We start from the raw sequence: 19025 nt of genomic DNA, 5'->3' as shown, positions 1-19025 counted from the left end.
CCCGCCCCCTGGTGGGCTGAGCTGGCCACACACACACACACACACACACACACACACACACACACACACAAATAAATAAATAAAATTTAAAAAAAGAAAGAATGGCACCCTTTCTTCAACAGTGCGCCTCGGATCTCCAGAACTTCTTCCAGGGTTATGATGACATCCGCCTTCTCCAAACTGAAGTCCTGTAACTCCCTGTTTCTAGCTACAGTAAATATCAAGGTGCTGGGCCCAGCTCTGATCCTATCTTTCTCCAAACACCTTAATCTATACCAATTCTTCCCTCCAAAAATGGAATAAAGAAAGCTGTCAAGTCTTGAACAATTTTGAGGCCTGTTGTAACAGAGGGTGGCCTTTCTCAGTACTCCTTCTTGCTTCCCCTTTTGGCCAGGATAGAGCGGCCTGAAAGCAAGAATGAAGGGCAAAGATGCAAGATCCTTGTTATGGTTGGTGTATAGTTGTTCCCCCAAAGCCTCATGCAGTCTTGAGGTGGCTTCTAGAGTTTGTGATTACTGCTGGTGTGAATGCTGCACCTGCCCTGGGGCAGGTAATTTGCATTACAATGTAAGGAGGGAAAAGAAGCCAGCTGCCTGAGCTGCTGTTACCTCTGCCTTTGCTCTTGCTCTTTGCCTCCACCAGGAAAGGTTGCCCTCTGCCATGTGCCGCTCTGCCTTGGAGCCAGCTGAGTATGGACCGAAACTTCCAGTAACTGTGAGCTAAATAAACCTTTCCTTCCTTCATTTTGAGTGTCCAGTATTTGTCCCAGCAATGAGAGAAGAGTAACTAAGACAATCCTCAAATCAAAGCTTAGGGAAGAGCCATCCTGTCTGCATCAGCCTGTGGGGTAAGCAAGAGTGTGCAAAATGTCATTGGTATGCTGGGGATGGTTTCCAGCAAACAGTCTTATTAACCTGATTAGCTGTAAGAACCACTGTATGTGCAAAATCTAAGGGACCCATGACCCAAGAGTATGCTAGGCTCATCAAAATTGCCCAGTATATATAAGTTTGGCTCTCTTTGGATGCAGTCTTAGAGGAGACCACGGAATAATCTGCCCCGTGACAATCAGCCCCCTAAACATGAGCTGTAGATCATGTGCAACAGCCTGAGTCTTGAAGTAGATTGGGTGAGAATAGACTGGAACAAATACACACAAACATTTCAAGTCTATCAGTTCTGAGGCTAACTTCGGTGTCTCAGCACCACCTTCTCCATGTATATGCAGCCATTCAAAATAACATGTATGATTTATTGTAGCCATGTCATTCCAAGATGCATTTTTTTCATATTTTAACATCTGAAATAGGAATTATGTTTCAGCCAATGGCATCTTGGCATTGCACTATAGTTTATTGGATCCATATTTTTTCTATGAATTAACAGGGCAGCTTACAAAAGATGGCATCTTAATTTCAGTGAACTATGAATTGAGCCTTTAAGTATGTGCCAAAACTCTTCTAAGGACTTCATACAAATAAATTCATTTATTCCTCCAAAAGTCTGGAATAATCAGTATTACTATTATCCTCATTTTCAAGATGTCAAAATAGGGTCTTGGAAGAAATAATTCCGCAGAATGCACTGCTAATAAATCATTAAGGCCCACCATTCTGTGTCATTTTTTTAAGCAGCTGATAGTTAGTTGACAATTCAGCCCTCTTCTTATAAAGAAAGGATTTCACATAGGATTTTTAGAATTTTTATTTCCAGCAATATGATAGATCTCTAAAGTACATCTTCATGAGAACAATCAAAGAATGGATAAGAGTGCTTTTAAGGTTTTTCAAATCTATCACTCAGCTGGAAAAAATGTAATAAATTTCAATGGTCCAAAAGCAAAGCAAAAGCAGGACTAGGAGTTGCAGAAGCTTTTCCCTGGGTACATCGGCAGAGGTTCTGTGACCTGAGTTTCTGCTTCATGTGAGAATGGGGTAGGAAGATAAAAGACGAAGTTCACAGACTATCCTAGAGAGAGAATCAAATAGGGGGCCATAAGAAATTCAGTGCAAGGGTAAATGAGAAACCTATACCTACCATGTCCATAAGAAAGTTGAGGCTTACACACTACAATATGACCACCACACCATCTATGACTTCAAGTTATGTCACCTGTTGGTGAGAGGGTGCTCAATTAGAGAATTTAGCTTCAAGAAATGAGAGCCTTGGAAATATTTTCAAGGAAAAGGGCTATAAAATATAACCAAGAAAATGTGAGAGAGAATCTAAAAGAACTTCAATAAATGAAAATACAACAAGTAAAATGAAAAACTCATCAGATAGATTGCCAAAGCTAAAAGATGGATTTGTGTGTTAAAAGATGGTACAAAAGAAGGCATCCACACTGCAGCTGAGAGACCCAGAGAGAAAAAATATAGGCGGACTAAAGGAAAAGCTAAAGAGGGCAGAGTGAGAGGTCTAACAGCTACTGCATCATATTTCCAAAGAAAGATGAGAACAGCGAAGAAAAGTGATTTTCAAACAAAGTATTTTAAAATCCAGCAATCACAATAAATGTGAAGTGTAAAAAAAAATGAAAAAATTTAAAAATGCAAGCATCCTAAACAGTTTACAAGACTAAATAACACTAAAGATAAGCACACTTTTTGAAGCATCCTCCACAAAAAGAAAAGAAAATTAAACTAATAGGTGACTTCTAAACAGCAGTGGTGCAATTCAACAGACAACAGGACGACATCTAAGGACAAAAATGATGAGCCTAAGATTCTGTATTCATAGAAATTCTCTTTCAAGAATATAGATGAACTAAGGCACTTTCAGAACACAAAAATCTCACACTAAAGGAAAGAAGAAAATTCAAAAAAAATTGAAAAATGTAATGTTAGGTGAAAAACTTAAAATACAGTAAAGAAAGAGAAGACTTACTCAAAACTATTTGAGTAAATTCAAACACAATTTGACTATAGGAAATAATTATAATATCTTATTTGTATAGTATGGGAGGAAAAGAAAATCTAACAAATTCAGGAAGGGAAGTACATTAACATGTTATATGCCTTCTATCTGCAAGGGAATGAAAGTAGAGGTATAAACTAAATTCATGAGATTTTTATTAATTTAATCCTATGTAGGGTAATTAACTGAAAGAAGAGATTTAAGGAAAGAAATTTTCCCTTCCAAAAAGGTAGAGAAAAAAAAAATACATGAGCAATAAATTACAAGATAGCTAAGACAGTGGTACTACTATTTGCCTTTAGTTCATTGAAAGGAACACTTAGTGTTTTTATTGTTTGATCAATCTTGCATGCTTGTATCTGGTAATCTGAGCAAATACTTTGAAGATAACAGTATGCAATATAATAACCACTGTTAATTTCTTATCATCTTGTATTGAAATGCTGTGCTATATCACCTTTAAAATTAAAAAAATAAAAATTAAGCCAAAACAAACTAATAAGACTTTAACAATAGTTGTTGTATTTGTTTAGTGAAATTCTGTATCATTTATATGGTTTTATTTTTTTTTTTACTATTTTGTATTCTCTTAAAAAAATTAATCCAAAAGAAGAAAGAAGGTATGGAGAAGGGATTGATGTGGGAAATGACATAAAGTAGCCAGTGAAAAACAAAGACTATCAAGATTGCATGACAGAAAAAGAAAGAGACAGAGAGAGGGAGTCAAACAAAAACAGAGCGAATACGTGCTATGTGTGCTGGTTACAAGAAATGTCCCCACAACAAAGAGATCCAAAATAGCTAAAAGTTAAAATCTACAAAAGATAACTAAAATAAAGATGTTTAAAAATACTTAACTAAATAAATCTAGTGTTAATGTATACAAGTAATTCAACACAATAAATATTATAAAGATGAAGAAATTTTCTACATGATAATAGAACTCAACTCATCAAGAAGATATAATAATAAAGGTGTATCTGGCATAATCTTAAGATATGCTGAATCAAAACTGATAAAACTTTAAAGAGAAATGACTAACCCAAAATCACAATGCAAATTTTAACACAACACAGTCCATTAATTTATAGGGAAAGCAGAAAAATTATCAGTAGGTTTACAGGACTTTACAATGATACAATTAAGTTAGATTTAATATTTATTAAATATTATATTCAATGTGTCAGAAAGACATGTCCTTTTCAAACATTTATGAGACTTTTTCAACAAATTCACCAATTTCTAGATCATGAAGTAATACAGGAAATTTCTAAAGGCTGGTGTTCAGCAAGCTATGATCTTTATACCAATATAAACATCCCTTACATTTGGATATTTTGAAATGCACTGGACAAAAATAAAGGAGTCACAGCAAAAATGAGAGAAACGCTGAATGATAATGAAAGTGCATGTATGAAAATCTCAATGTATAAAGTGGAAGGAAGAGCAAAGTGTTTAGCTTCAAAAGCTTAACTAGAAAATGAGAAAATATAAAATTCAAAGAATATCCAAATTCTAACAACATAAGACATCATAGGAGAAAAATAAAGAAAGTAACAGATGGGCTGGTGAGATAGCTCAGCGGACTAAAGCGCCTGCTTAGGCAGCCTTAGGCAAACGCGGGGACCACAATTCGATCCCTGGCACCACATGACACACCAGCCCTTCCCACAAGGCAGGATGAGCTGGCCAGAGTCCAAGTATAGTGGCTCACGCCTGTAATCCCAGCGCTGGAGAGGCTGAAAGCAGGAGGATCATTATGAGTCTGAGCTGCATAGTGAGACCCTGTAATAACCAAATAGACTTTTTAAAAAAGAAAAAAAAAAAAGTAACAGGAGAAAAAAAGAAACCATCTGAAGAAAATAGTTAAGATAGACATTAAACAAAACATAAACACACCTAAAAGCGATTCATAGAATTAAAGTTGACTTTTGAAAACACTGATAAGCAGAGCAGACCCTCACTTAGTGAGATCAGAAAGGTTACTTTAGAAGCTTTGAAGTGGTCCCAAGCCTGCCATCGTGCTAGAGTAGCAGCCATCAAGCAGGGCGGTGGTACAAGCTACGCCAGGAGACCCTCACGCCTGCTCCTGGACATGGGCCCTGTGGGTAAACTACAGGGCCTGCCCCCAACTAAGAACTTCACGCGGCACAGGCATGTAGTGCCTGATGCTGGCATCCTGATACTTCTGTCACCTGGTAAATGCCCCGACCCCCCATGCCACGCAGTCCTTCTGCTGCCCTTCCCAAAACCCGAAAGGGGACACAAAAGAGCACAGACCAGCAGCCAAGAACCCTTCAGCTTCCTCTCAGCTCTGCCAGTAACTAGCTGTGTCATGTTACTCATATGCATTTGATTACCCACCACGGTTGTTGTAAAGCTCACAATATAATGATGGATGTGACACTTCTTGCTGCTTGCCATCCCGACATAATAGGGACTTTGTTAGGCAACATGGTCTGTGAAAATAAGAAAGTCCTAAAGGATTCACATAAATGAATCCGGAAAGGTGGAATTCCAGGCAATTGAGCTCTAGGTCGGTATGGGAATCTGGAAGTTGGGGTCCTAATCAGGACGCTTATTGCCACAAGGTAAGCAAAAAATTTAGAGTTTTTAAGCAACAAAGGTCCTGCGGAATCCTCTTTTCTCCACCCTGTCATTTACATAAAAGGAAAATGTAGCTCAGAGAGAACAAATGCATCGCCCAAGTCACGTAACAAGTTTATGGCTGCGCTCAGATTGGAATCCAAGTTTTTTCTAGCCTCTTGCTCAGATTCTGTCCAAATCCTAGCCTTGTGATGACTCCACATCGAAGAAAACATCACCACCTTCCCCTCAGACGTGAATCTAGGGCACTTCATAACTCACTCCTGTCCATGCGGAGTCCTTGCTCTCCGGACAGCCCAAGACAGGCATGATGTGTTGAATGAGAACCAAGCACGTATCTGACTCTGACACAGACCCTGGGGCCTGCACTGGGGGGCCGTGAAGCCCAGTCACTCTAATCTCTCAGCAAATTGTCTCCCCATCAGCCCCACCATGATCCTGATGCAGGCAGGCAGGGACCTCAAAGAATAACTGTCTAAAATGTGGTGTTGAAGCCCTAGATGTCTGTGTACTGTGCCTAAAGAGGTGGCCTTCAGCTCCTTGGGACAGCAGAGGAACAAATAAGCAAACCTGGCCCAACTTCAGGCCAAACCAAGTACTGGAATTACCCCCCAAACATACCTCAGAAGTCCCCCCAGGGCTGCAGATCTCCCCGTGTGATGCTCTTTCAGGTCTTCAGGGGGCTTCTTTCTCTTCCCAGGTGCTTAAGGCAGAGGACACACTGGTGCCCTATCCATAGCTTCTCCCCCTCTCCCTCTCGGCAGCCACCTTCATGGCAGCAGCCCCCTTAGCCACCTGAGTGTACAGCCACTTGAGAGGCTTTGCCAAGGGCTGAGTGGATAACTGAGCTAGAAACTGGTCACAGGTGATGCCTTAGGACCCAGCACTTGGCTCTGTCCACATCCTCAGCTGGCACTTTCTGATCCCACATCTGACCAGCTCTGAGGTCAGTCTGACATTCTGCCTGGGTAGAGCTCAAGAGGAAGATGCTTTAGTCCTTGGAGTCAGGCAAAGCATCTGCTCTGCATCAGGCCCTACCTAAATACTAGAGAATGAGATGAATAAAATAATTTTTCTCTTCTTAGAATTTTTCTCTTCTATTAAGAGAGACATCCAAATGCATAGACAAACCTAGTAATTCCTCTAGCGTGTCAAACACGTCAAGCATTCAATGATACACTTGACCTTTCTCCACCACAAGTGTTTTATATGGCCTTGGATATTTCATTCCCCTTCTCTGGGCCTCCAACTTCCCCTCTACAAGAAGAGAGGACCTGCTGTGCTCAGGATCCAATGCTCCTGCATTCCAAGGATTCCCTGCTCCCAGAAGAACCACTCATGACCAGGGCCCAGACCCAAATTCCTCCAGCTTGCTCTGCCCAGAACCCAGGTTGCTCTTCGCTCTTTATTCAGAAGTGACTTCAAGTTACAGGAGACATCTGGATTTTGTCCTGGGGACAGTTGCTCACATCTGCTGAGTGTTATCCACTTTAGCCCCCACTCCCTGAATTCCTGGCTACTGTGCATCTGCAGGCCACCAATAAGATTCCAGCTGGACAGAAATCCAAGGACCCAAGGCCACAGTCTTCTGGCTTCCAGACTCCAGTGCAGCCATGGGTTTCGGCCTCCAGGAAGGAGTCTCTGGAACACATCCTGAAGACCTATATGGCATCCTCGGACCACACCTCCAACCAGGTCTGAGCTCTTCGGCCTCCTCATGGCTCTCTTCCCAGCCCAACCCACCTCTCTTTGCCATTATCATCCACTATTGTACTCCAGCATGTCCCTTATGCTCAAGCTTCAGGAAAGTGCCCTACTGTCCCTCAGGACTGACTTTTCTTCCCCTATCTGTGCAGATTCTGCTGCAAATTAGCCTCCACCAAGAAGTTTACTCTGATCCCCACCACAGTACTCAGAATATTGAAGTGCTGACACCATTTATCCTGGACTTGCCAGGGGCTGCTCAGCTTTCTAACTGATCAGTGCTTTCCTGTACATACATCTCATCCTCCTGTTAGGGACAAAGCCCTATTAGATGCCCGTATCAACCAGCATTTGGCACAATACATGTAGCAGGTAAGGACTTTTCTGAACAGATCACTATGAGATAGAGGACAAGATGTGTGGAGATGAAGGACTTCATAGGCAATGTTACCTTTCCTTTTGGCAATAAAAGTAGCAGACAGATAAATGAATGAATGGGTAGATCCAAACTGCCCTCTTCTGCCACCTAAATAGGCTACCTAAGTCCTCTCCCCTCCTCCTCCATTCTACAATCAATTACCTTCAGAGTCACCATAATTCATCATATCTGTTCCAAATCTCCCAGTGTCCATCCCTGTCACTTAGATTAAAATCCAAAGGTCAAGGGCTGGCCAAATAGCTCAGCATGTTAAAGTGCCTGCAAGCAGGCACAGGGGCCGAGTGTTCCATCCTTGAGCCTGCCATGCTGGCTCCGCCTCCTGGGCACTCTGAGCTGACCATTGAGACTGGGTGTGGTGGCGCCCACCTGTAATCCCAGCACTTGGGAGGCTATAAGCAGGAGGATCACTAGAGTCCAATCTAGTAGTGAGACCCTGAACATCCTATAGAACCTTCCGTAAAATAATAAATAAATAAATAAAAATAAATAAAATTCAAAGATCTTGTATTACTGTAGCCAGAGCCCTGATCTGGCCCTGTTATTGCAGTGACCGCAAGTCCTTCAGCTCGCTCGCATCTCATTGCACCCCAGTATTGCCAACCCTCATGCTCTGCCTAAAACAGCCCTCGGGGCCTTTGCCCTTATGTTTTGCCCTCTTTGATTCTTTTTTCCCTGAATATTCATGTGGGTTGCACCTTCCCTTCCTAGTGACCTCTGCTTAGAGGTCCGCACACCTGCGGTCCGCCTGAAGGAACATATAACTCTTCCCACTCTTGGAGCTCACATTTCTGTATATGCCCACGTAGCTCTCAACACCACTTTGTGCACTGGATTGGCCCTTTCTATCACCTGTCTCCCCAAACCCAACAGTAAATCCTATGAGGACCTGAAAGTTGTCTTACTCACTGCTGTGCATCTTCTACCTGCGACGCGTGGCTACCCTGGTGCTCCGCAGACACTTGGTGAATGAAGGTGTGAGTGAGGGAATGAGTACGTGACTTAGACCCTTGCTACCTGTGGGCACTTTTCCAAGTTACTCTTATCTGATGTGGCTGCCATTGTCCCAGACTGCTCAGCTCCAGCACTGTCTGCTGCCACAGCAGATGGACAGCACAAATTCCAGGAGCTCTTTGTAAATGACATCCCTCAGAGAACTGAAAGAGCAGCTCCTGAAGGGGTGGGCCCATGCTTAGCTCACTGATCTCTAAAGGACTCATTTTAAAATCCTGCTTTCTCACCTCCCTCCAGCTTCTCTGTGAATTTCATGGGGCTAATGTACAATTGGTAGAAAATGAAGAAAACAACAACATCCTCTGTTCCATAGTTAGGCCCAGAAGGAGCTGTGTTCTTCTTTCCCCTTTGGGTCTGAGCCCCTTCTCTCACTGCAGAGCCCGTCTGCCACCTTTCCACTGATCTAATCAAAGAGCCAGACTCCTAAGCTGTCCTCAAGGGAAAGCCAGAAGAACAGAGAGTGAGACAAAAGGAGTTATCAGTGTTATCAGGTGCCATCGACCTCTTTTCCTGAAAATTCTCTTAAGTCATTCTTGGTCTCTGCATTCAGCATGGTGACATCTCCACTCTGATGTCCCTTTCCTGCGGAAAACCACAGGAATCGAGGGCTAAAGGAGAGGGAGTCAAAGGGCCCATCAGCCTTGAGTCCTGTTCACAAATTCAACATAGGCTCTTGTTCATGGGTGGATAGTGAGTGACAGAAGTGACTCAAAGAAGATGAAAGAAATCACCAAGGCAGCAGTAGAGTGAAGAGTGCAAGACTGGCTGAGCCAGCTGGCCTAGCTAGGCTGTCCCTGGGCTGAGCCATCCTTTCGAGCCCTGCTCTGTGTTCACTTTCAGGCCTATGTCTACCCCAGTTCAGTGGCTGGGGGATGTTGACAGTTCCTGAGCCATAGGAAGCATACAGATAACTCTTAGGCTCCAGAAAGCCTTCAGAAGGTTTATAAAGATATCTCACACAGCAGCTCAGAGCCAAGGAAGGGCCTCCTGGGGCCCCTGGTATCTTCTACAAACACAGGTGAGATAAATGGAAAAGATACATCTCAGAGGTACCATGGGACTCAGCCCTCCCCTCCAGGAGGTTTCGCAGATCTATCCAGGAATAAGATATCACTCATCACCAGTCCCCAAAAGCTCCTGAATGACAGTCTAAATGGTTGGCCCAGAATATGGGGAAATATTTAGGGAACAAACACGGGGCTGAGCTGCACCTCAAATCAAGATGTTTCAAGTGAGCTATGGTCTTCAACCTCAACTGTGCCTCTCTCTTAAACTTCTACTCTACCAAACAGTATCATCATCTATCTGATTGCTCAGCTTAGAAAACATCACTCATTCACTTACTCAACAAAGACCCCATCCCTCACAGAACACATCATCAACTGCAGAAGATAAGCAGGAATTATTATATAAACACACATTGATTACAACAAGGATGATTCTCCAGGATGAAATGTGGCCTTGCACTAGGCAGCTGCTGGTGGAGATGGACTGGAGAGATGCAAGCTAACAGCACCAAGACGTGGGGTGGATTGGACCTGGCTCTGAGGGAGGGAGGTGCTGAGGGTGACTTCCAGGCTTCTCTAGCATGTGCAGCCACACAGATGAAACAGCCATTCACTGAGATCTGAAATACCCAACCAGGACCAAGTATGGCTTGGATAGTACAAGGGAAAAGGACCCGAGACACCATCTGGAATGTGTTGAGTTGAGTGGGGCTTTGAGACATCAACCTGGAAGTCATCTTGGTTCCATTTCTCTCTGCATTCATCCATCACCGTGTCCCCTTGATCTACTTCTTCTCCATCTTGACTTAGTTCAGGCCTTTCTTATTACAATCCCCAGGACCCTTCCCCTTTTAATTCATCTATGTAAAACCTGTAATCCTTTGTAAATACCACCTCTGAAAGAACACCCAATGGAAAGAAAGTACCTACCACACCCTATTATTCTCTGTCTCCAACTTAAGGGTCACCTCTCCTGAAAATAACTATTGTATTGGATCATTATAAAAACAAATATGCATGAGTGTCCCAGCTCTGCTAAGAAGGCATGGGAGCACTGACAAGGGTTACACGAAGCCTCCAGATCTTGCAAATGGCAAATTAGAGGGCTGGATCAAGGAAAGAACAAAATAAGCTTGGAACTCCATGCTTTAGCAGATAGAAAGGAAGAACTCAGGGAAACCACAGGAAAAGTAAAAAAAAAGAAACAGAAGCCACATGTTATAGCCTCCTGCTGGCTGAGCCAGGGAAAATATGAACATCACATAGAGCAGAGATTATAACTCATCTAATAAGTTAATAAGATACGAGACCCTGGTGAGAAGAAGTAAGTGAAATAGGGAAGGAAAGAACAATCTTTCCTATAGCAGAATGTCAACGGACAAGTGTGGAAGAAATAAAGAGTTGAAAAATCACCAGTGATACCCCACCCAAAGGCATGCTGGGCCAGCGATGGAGTTAGGGCGTGATGGTGCACACCTGTAATCCCAGCACTAGGGAGGCACGAATAAGGAGGATCACTATGAGTCCAAGCTGTGTAATGAGACCCTGCACCAAAAAAGAGAAAAGAATAACCAAAAAAAAGAGACAGAGAAAATTATCAGTGATAAACTAGGTGCTCTAAGTAGGATGAGGAGAAGTATAAATGAAGATGACTTATTAATTACTATGGGAAAACCATAACTTTACCAGGGAGGAAACTGCTTTAACCATGCCTGATCTGTGATGAAGGTCTCTGTCACTGGCAGCAAGACAATCCCCACCCCCGACCCCCATCATGGGGTGCTCATATGAAGACTGCAGAGGACACACGTTCCTGCCCAAAGTGAGTAGATTGAATCCATGTGTGCAGAACCACCAGACACTCAACTGGGGGATGCTTGCAATAAAGGTCAAGAAAGGTAAGGCAGAGGGATTGCTCTGGATGAAGGAAGCCTAAAGATACAAGACTCGATGGGGTCCTTAGTGGGGTGACAGACACAAGAAGCCACAAATACATGGTTGGTACAGTTGTACTGTGGTCCGAGAATACCCTTCTTTAAAGGAAATATGCACTGAAGGATTTAGGAGTAAAGAGGCATTGTGTCTCCAACTCACTTCAAAATGGATTAGCAATATAAATATTTGTATATGCATTCAGAGATACAAAACAATAACATATAAACAATGAAATATGGATTCTAAAGACTAAATACACATAAGTAAAAATATATTTTCATATGCTTACACAGGGAAGAAATGAGCACCACAAAATAAACAGAACATCACGTACACAATCGAGGGATATGAGTAAAGAGGAAAATTTTTTATAGTGGTTTTGCAAATTGCCATTGTGTGATAAGACATCAGAGTGAAAAGTAATGCAGAAGTAGTAAGCACCTAATAACTGCGTGCTGAGTGGATGAGCGAATCTGTATCCAACCATGAGCCTCCCTTGCTTAACACACCCTAGTGTTCGCCCATAAGTAAGCGTGATGACTGAGCACAGGCTGAGGCTTGAAGCCCATCGCCGCTCCTCATAGCGTCTCCCTATGGTTTCCCATTGCTCCTGACCAGCCACCCCACAGCTCAGGCCATGACCATTTAGACACTCCATGCTTAGCACGCTAAGCAACGCCTCTTACCTTAGCTCCTTAGTCTCTCTGTCTAGAAACCCCTCCTCCAAAGCCCTAGCAATTTCTTCTTGTCTTCCAAGACCCAGCCCATTGTGCCCTCACCTCTGGGAGGCCTCGGATGGCTGCAGCTTGAAAAGTCTCCTCTCAGGGACCCCGCTGCCTCTGGTGTCCGCTTTGATCTGCCACAGCCAGACCTCTGTTTGTTTACAAGTCTGCCTTGTCACGTGGTCCAATTCCAGCCTCAGAACTAGGGTATGCCCTCCCCTCATTCATCCCCACCTCTTCCCTGGTCCCCGGCCCAGAAAAGGATTTCAATTAATATTTGAGACATGAATCAATGAATCAGTATTGACTGAAGAGTCCCTGGTCTCATTCTCTTTCATTAGCCTTGAAAAACACAGAGGAGCCAGGAAAATGCGGGCCTCCCTCACCTTACAGGGTGGGAAAGAGAAGGTAAGTGATTTTATTCTAAACACCACAGGGTTCCCAGGAGCTGGAGCCCAGATCTCCTCCCAGCCAGTCAAGTCATCTTTCACAGAAGGTGGGAACAGCAGGAAGGAGTGTCACCTTCTGTCATCTATGTGTTCTATGCTTTGCATGCATTTTCTAGTTCTAGCACCACCACTGCACTATGAGGAAGCCCATTTTCTAGATGAGCAGACAGAAGCTCCAAGTCCTAGCTCTCTGACCTCAGACCCGGTGCTCTGAACTGTGTCACAATACATGTTCCCACGTCCAACCTCCTCCTCCTCCATCAGAATGAAATGCTCGGCCCTGTACCAGTGTCTTTTAAGCCAGCACAACACACAGGCCCACGGGGCAGCTCACATCCCCAGGCAGCAGGCTGCGCTTCACATGGTTTCCAAACCAGGATATTTGGTTTGTAAAACAAAACCTCCATTTCTCTAGCCCAGAATGAACACTATACACAATTACCCAGCCAAACTGCTGACGCCTACAGACGCTGCATCATGCTAAACAGAGTCTGGTCTGCCCAGAGACGACCTCAGAGGATCCAGGACTCCCCCAGAGCTTGGCATGGAGAGGACCCTGGAACTGGGGGAGGGAGGCTGCACTGGCTGGATCCCAGAGTCTGGATAGAGGCTGGGTTCCCAGGGTCGAGGTTGCTCCAGGGAGGACTGAAGCCACCAAAGGCCCACGGTGCCCAACACATGGAGCTGGGGAGGGGTTCCCGGCTGACTGGGAGGCTTTCCTGTGCTCACTTCCTATTCAGCCACCACACCTGCCTCCAGAGAGCAGCCACCTGCATTAGAGGCTAAAGATGTTGATGCAGTTCAGGTCCTGTGGCCAGACAGTAAAAGTCACCTCTTTAGCCCCGTCCTCAGATCTCCCACAGAACTGATTTTACCTGCTTTCTGGACCTCCATTCAAAATGAGTGTCCAGCCTCTCCCAAACTCCAGAATCAGACAGGCCTGGATTTGTGGCTAACTCCACCTTCAGCTTGTTATTTAATTGTTCCATGTTTTGTTTTCCTCATCTTTAAAATAGAGGTACCTAGGTCAGAAGGTTGGCATGGACGCATCACGAAACAAAAGATGCTGAAGGCCATTGGCAGAGAGGAAATAAAGGTAAGAACTATAGGTCACCATCCCCCCACATAAGTTCTTATGTGTCCCATGCTAGACTTCAATCCTGCTTTTCACTTCTGTTTAATAGTGCACAGAACAATTACCATATAAATAGTAGGGATCTTCACCAGGGATGTGATCATGTCTTAGTCTTACCTTTCTGAAGAAACAAACCTGTCACCCATAACAAACCACAATGCCTTTCCTGGTGCCAGGACATAGGGCATTTCCTCCTTCCTACTTTGGGGTCTAATGTTTCTTGAAGGGTTAGTCTCGAGTATGAGCAATAGTGGCCAGCTTGGATTGACTTACCACAGACGGAGGCCAGCACCCAGCACAATGCCTGAAAGTCTGCCTTTAGGGTTGTTCTAGTCGTTCTTTAGGGTTAAGAAATGCCCTCCAGACTTTCCCCTTTCCAACATTACTGGCCTTGGATAGGGTAAAATAATCAATCTTGGAGTGAATTAGTTAAAACTTTCACCACCTTTTCATTATGGCTAGATCCCTCCTCTACACCTCCTTGAGGAAGAGGCAATCAGTGACTTTCTGATGAGCTCGCAGACTTGATATCCCTTGAGGGGGGGAAGGGGGTCTATGGCCTATGACCTCACAGACCTGGGGAGGGGCCAAGTAGCCACACACACACACACACACACACACTCACATTCAAGCTATGTATTCCAAGCTCTTGTTCCTTGGGGCTGTTATAAGAAATGTGGACCATTCTGGGGAGACAGGCCCTGGATCCAAGAGACACAGACCTCCCAGAAGAGCCCGAGGCTAGGCAGAGTCGCATGATGGGGGCAGCAGCAGGGTCAGGGCAAGGGTCAAACTCCTTCACTCACCCACACACTTGAGCTTTTGAGACCGAGAGGAGGCGACAGCTGAAGCACTCAGAGCAGAGGGTGGCAATCAATGGCCCAATTCATCCTCAACAATCCCTACTGTCTGAGCCTGCACAGAAATCAGCATTATCTCCCAGAGCTACTAGGAACAAAAGCCCCAAGACATGGTCACAAACCAGGGTCCAAATGTACAAAAGCTGCAATTGAGACACATGGTGGCCAAATTAAATGAAATATTTGAAAGTGACACTGTCTCCAGAAAGCCTATATAACATTCTCATCCAACAGAATGCTTGATTGCCCATTGTTTATTTATTCTACTCTCCTTACACACAAGAAGGGGAGTTTAAAATTAAAGATATATAGTCTACAACACTGTTTAAGTAAAAACTAAAGTTAAGTCTCTGCCTCTAGCTAACACAGTTGCTAGAAGGGATCAACATGATGAACTAAGAGCTTCCTGGCAGCCAGAGTGAGAAGGGAAATATCTCTTTCCTCCATCACTCACACTCTGCGGGAAGCCTGCTGGGCTGAACACAAACTTCTGTAACCCTTCCCAAGGGTTGAGTCTAGGATCATCAGATGAAGGGAAAGGCAGATCCCAGAGCTCCCTCCCTCAGACAACTGAACCTCACTTCCTCCATCCATATTAGGGGCGTAGATAGAGCATGCCTGGATGAAACCACCAAGACAAGAGCTTTTAACTTCCCAAGTGAAAGAGCACACTTAGCTTGAGCAAGTCACAGAAAGCTGTCCAGAAAGAGTGACCTGGATGCCGGAGGTCTAAACCTGAGAGGAAAATAATAGCAATAACCACCAGCAGCTGATAGTTTGGGGCCTCTCCTCTCCTCAGCACTGTTTGTGTGTCCCTTTCTGCCTCTAAGTGAAGGACGTCATGAAGACCCTGAGAAAAGTTTATAGCTGGAAGGGGCAGGAGGTAGGAGCAGAGTCTGTCCTTCTTCCAGCTCAGATGGTGTCCTCAAGGTAGTACAGACTGAGAGCAAAGAAGAAAAATACTGAACCCAGCTGCATGCACTGCTCCTCCTGTTCCAGGCTGCACTGCGCCTCAGCCCCAGACCCTCAGGGTTTTCTGCAGTAGGGACAAGGCTAAACCCGAGCCTGCAGCACATCACAGGTGCCCGGCTCTAACCCAGACCCTGCCCTATTCCACTTGCTTTGTGAGATTGGCCTCTCTGTCCCTCCACAGGTGAGCACTGTTTCTCAGTCCCAAACCACAGTGCCAGAGGATGCTCTCTGCTGAGCTCCATGGGGGAATCTCAGTCCAGATTAAAGACACTTGGAGGCCACACAGCACACCTGCCCTGACCCTCCAGCCAAAGCCCCTGACCTAAAGCTACTCCCTCTGGAGGCCAGTTGCTTGGAGGTGCCCTACATAAGGATTGAAAGGCAAGCTGGAGGCCGAGGGTGGGTCTCACCAGGCGGATGCGCCTTTCTGTGTGCATTGCACACAGCGAGTGCATGGCGCACAGGTTGGTCTCCCTGGGTGTACAGGCTGAACCGCATGAGTGTCTGTATGTTGCCTGTTTGTGTAGAACCGAGGCAAGTGTGAGCAGGAAGCCAGGCATAGTGATGCACACCTGCAATCCCAGCACTTTGCAGGATGAGGCAGTAGGATCACCGTGAGTTTGAGGTCAGCCTGCACTACATAGCAAGACCTTGTCTACTTAGTCAATGGCAGGAGTTCATGTCCCCCTGTTAGCTGCAAGCCCAGGAAGGTGAGTGCACTGAATGTGGGTGCCCTGTTTCCCCTGTCATCCTCCTTCTTCTCCTGGAGTCAGAGCTGTCTCTCCAGCCGTGGCCAGTTCAGGAAGAATCAGGCATAGTCTCCCTCACTCCAGGGTCCTGTCCAGTGAGAGCTCTATTCTCAGGGCATGCAGCCCTGAGAAACCAAAGCTGCCCAAGGTGCAGGCAAGACGCCCAGCAGGGGACAAGTCAGGGCACCCTGGAAAGTGTGAGATCAGATACTGCTCCAGCTTCCTTCACCCCCAGCAGGTGGCCCAACCCAGGTGGCCACCTCCCTGCCCCTTCCTGCCCCTCACCAGCATGCACTGCCTCCAGAGCCACTGTCCACCAGGGTGCCTGGGGCCACACAGAGCCACAGCCACTCCTGTTCTCTAGGCTCACCTGCCCCTCTCCAGCCTGGGCAGGGGTAGAGATCGCCCCAGGCAGCACCCTGGCTGGACCCACTGACATTGGCACATGCCCTTCCTCAGGAGCACTAAGCCAACACACTCAGGCCAAGGATTCAGAAAGTCACAAACCTGCTCCGAGGCTGGCAGGTCCGACTCCCAGGGGTGCAGCTGCAAGCTGCCAGCGGTGGCTGGAGCAGTGGGAGCTCCAGAGGCTAGGCACAAAGTGGCTGCCAGGCCACCCCCTGAGCCCCGCGGCCGGCCTGCGCCCGCCCCGGCCCCGCCCGCGGCTCCGTGCGAGTCCCAAGGCCCTTCCCGCCCCTGCCCCGCCGGTCCAGCCTCGTCCTGTCTCCTCCGTGTCAGGCTGCCTGCAAGCCTCAGTCGGGCCGCGAGGGCTATTTTGGTGCCCCTGGCGGGGGAAACATCATGCTGTCATCTGTGGGAGCGCTGGAATGGGGACGCGGTCAGACCTAATTAGAGACCTGGCTCACCCCTGGGCCGGCGGGAGCCAGGCGGGTAAATCACACAGGCTGGCGGCGGTGTGCCCCGCGTGCCAACATCTGGAGGGGAAAGGGAAGGGCCGTGATCTGATCGTTTCTCTTGGAGCCGAAACAACGCTAGGAGGGATTTGGGTGCAGTTTGCACTCTTTGTGGAGGGAGCCCCTGACTGCTCAGCCCGGATGCCAGAATGCAGCTTGCTTTCTGAGCCACAGGTGCTTCCCTTTGGAAACGAAGTTCCCACATCCCGCACCCTCTATGCCAGGGTCCTGCCAAAAAAACGACAGCGACTGATGCAGACACTCCTTCCACCTTGGATACATCAGACCCCAGCAAGAGCATGCGTGCACCCGCGCGCGCGCGCACACACACACACACACACACACACACACACACAGACTGCCAAATAGCTAAGTCTGGAGGAGGGAAGCCTGATTCCTTCCCCAAAGTTCAGGCATGTTGTCCCCTTCCCTGGCAGGAAGTGTAGAGGTCATCCCACCCCACTCCACTCACCAGACCCTGCAAGGAGTGCCCTGCCGTTGCCAGAGAACTTCTGCCTAATTCTTGCAGATCACTAGGAAAGGCAGCCCCTGGCTCCCAGGGCCTTGTTCCAGAGCAGAGTCTTCTCTTGGTAGGAAGTTCTCTCCAGCACCTAACCTTAGTCCCTCAGGTGCCAACTATGTCAATGTACTCACAAATGTCCTCAAGGAGAGAGATCAACGCCATTTCTGTGACACCATGTCCACTCCAAAGTCCCACTTTAGCCTTCTGGTACTTGGTGCTGATTATTTCTTTTCTTCTTTTTTTTTAAGCTTTGGCTAAAACTGTTGTCTCTGGCCTTGGATACTCCAAAGTCCAGACACCCACTCACCTGCGTCAGAGCTCTGCACGCCGACTCTGCCGGTGGCCACACCATTGCCTTGGACAGGCCAACGCTGACTCCAGCCTCGCCTGTCCCAGAGAGCCTGATCCCGCTCCACAGTGCTTGAGAGAAGCTCCAGATCCTGCCTTGAAAAGGTCTGTCTCGAGGCCGGCGCCACGGCAGGGGCTTCCAGGAAGCCACTGGCCTGACGTGAACACTGGAGCCAGAGCCTGTCTCAGCTGGGCAGCGTTTGCAGAACGTTGTCTGTCTGATTCTGCTAGGTTGAGTGTGTGATGACAAGTTGTCTGACCTCAGAGATCACACCTCCTAGCTGGGTGTCCTTGGGCAACTCCCTGAAGGCGTCCGAGCTTCAGTCTTCTCATGTGTGCACTAGGAAGACCGTAATCTCCTATGCCTGCTCCTAAGGCTTCCAAAGTAGGAGATAAAAAATTCCCTAGAAAGCTGAGGTGCCTGATGCGCCAGGATAGAAAGATCCCTCTATAGAGACAGACTGAGGCTTAGATCGTGAACAGCATTGGTGTCCCCAAAATGCCTCAGAGGTCTTTTGCTTCTAAATCCAAACTCTGTGCCTAGATTTTAGGGCCAAAGAGAAACAATCTGGTTGGCTCCATATTCCCTTAAGGTACTTGACACAAATGTCCTCTGCCCAACACACACACACACACACACACACACACACACACACCCCTTCCCAGATACCTACAGCATAGCACAGCCTCCTGCACTCCTGGATGCCCCACAGGCCCCAGCCCCCTGGACCCTC

At 46.4% G+C, this 19025-nt stretch overlaps 1 protein-coding gene across 2 annotated transcripts in view; it reads right to left on the bottom strand.

Moving 5' to 3' along the window:
- Insc (INSC, spindle orientation adaptor protein) overlaps window positions 1-17079 on the bottom strand; it is a 138540-nt gene extending 121461 nt beyond the window's left edge. The window contains exon 1 of one of the 2 annotated variants that reach the window (XM_023719360.1): window positions 17014-17079. The gene's annotated coding sequence lies outside the window, so the exon portion shown is untranslated. Of the gene's footprint in view, window positions 1-12398; window positions 12453-17013 lie in introns of those variants that run through there. The other variant, XM_004634904.2, reaches the window with a different exon arrangement.
- Between the last annotated feature and the right edge of the window lie 1946 nt (window positions 17080-19025).

This window comes from Octodon degus, unplaced genomic scaffold (genome assembly GCF_000260255.1).
Source record: "Octodon degus isolate 3935 unplaced genomic scaffold, OctDeg1.0 scaffold00067, whole genome shotgun sequence".
NCBI lineage: Eukaryota > Metazoa > Chordata > Mammalia > Rodentia > Octodontidae > Octodon > Octodon degus.
The sequence above is the reverse complement of the archived record's forward strand: the minus strand, read 5'-3'. Positions and strand labels throughout refer to the sequence as shown.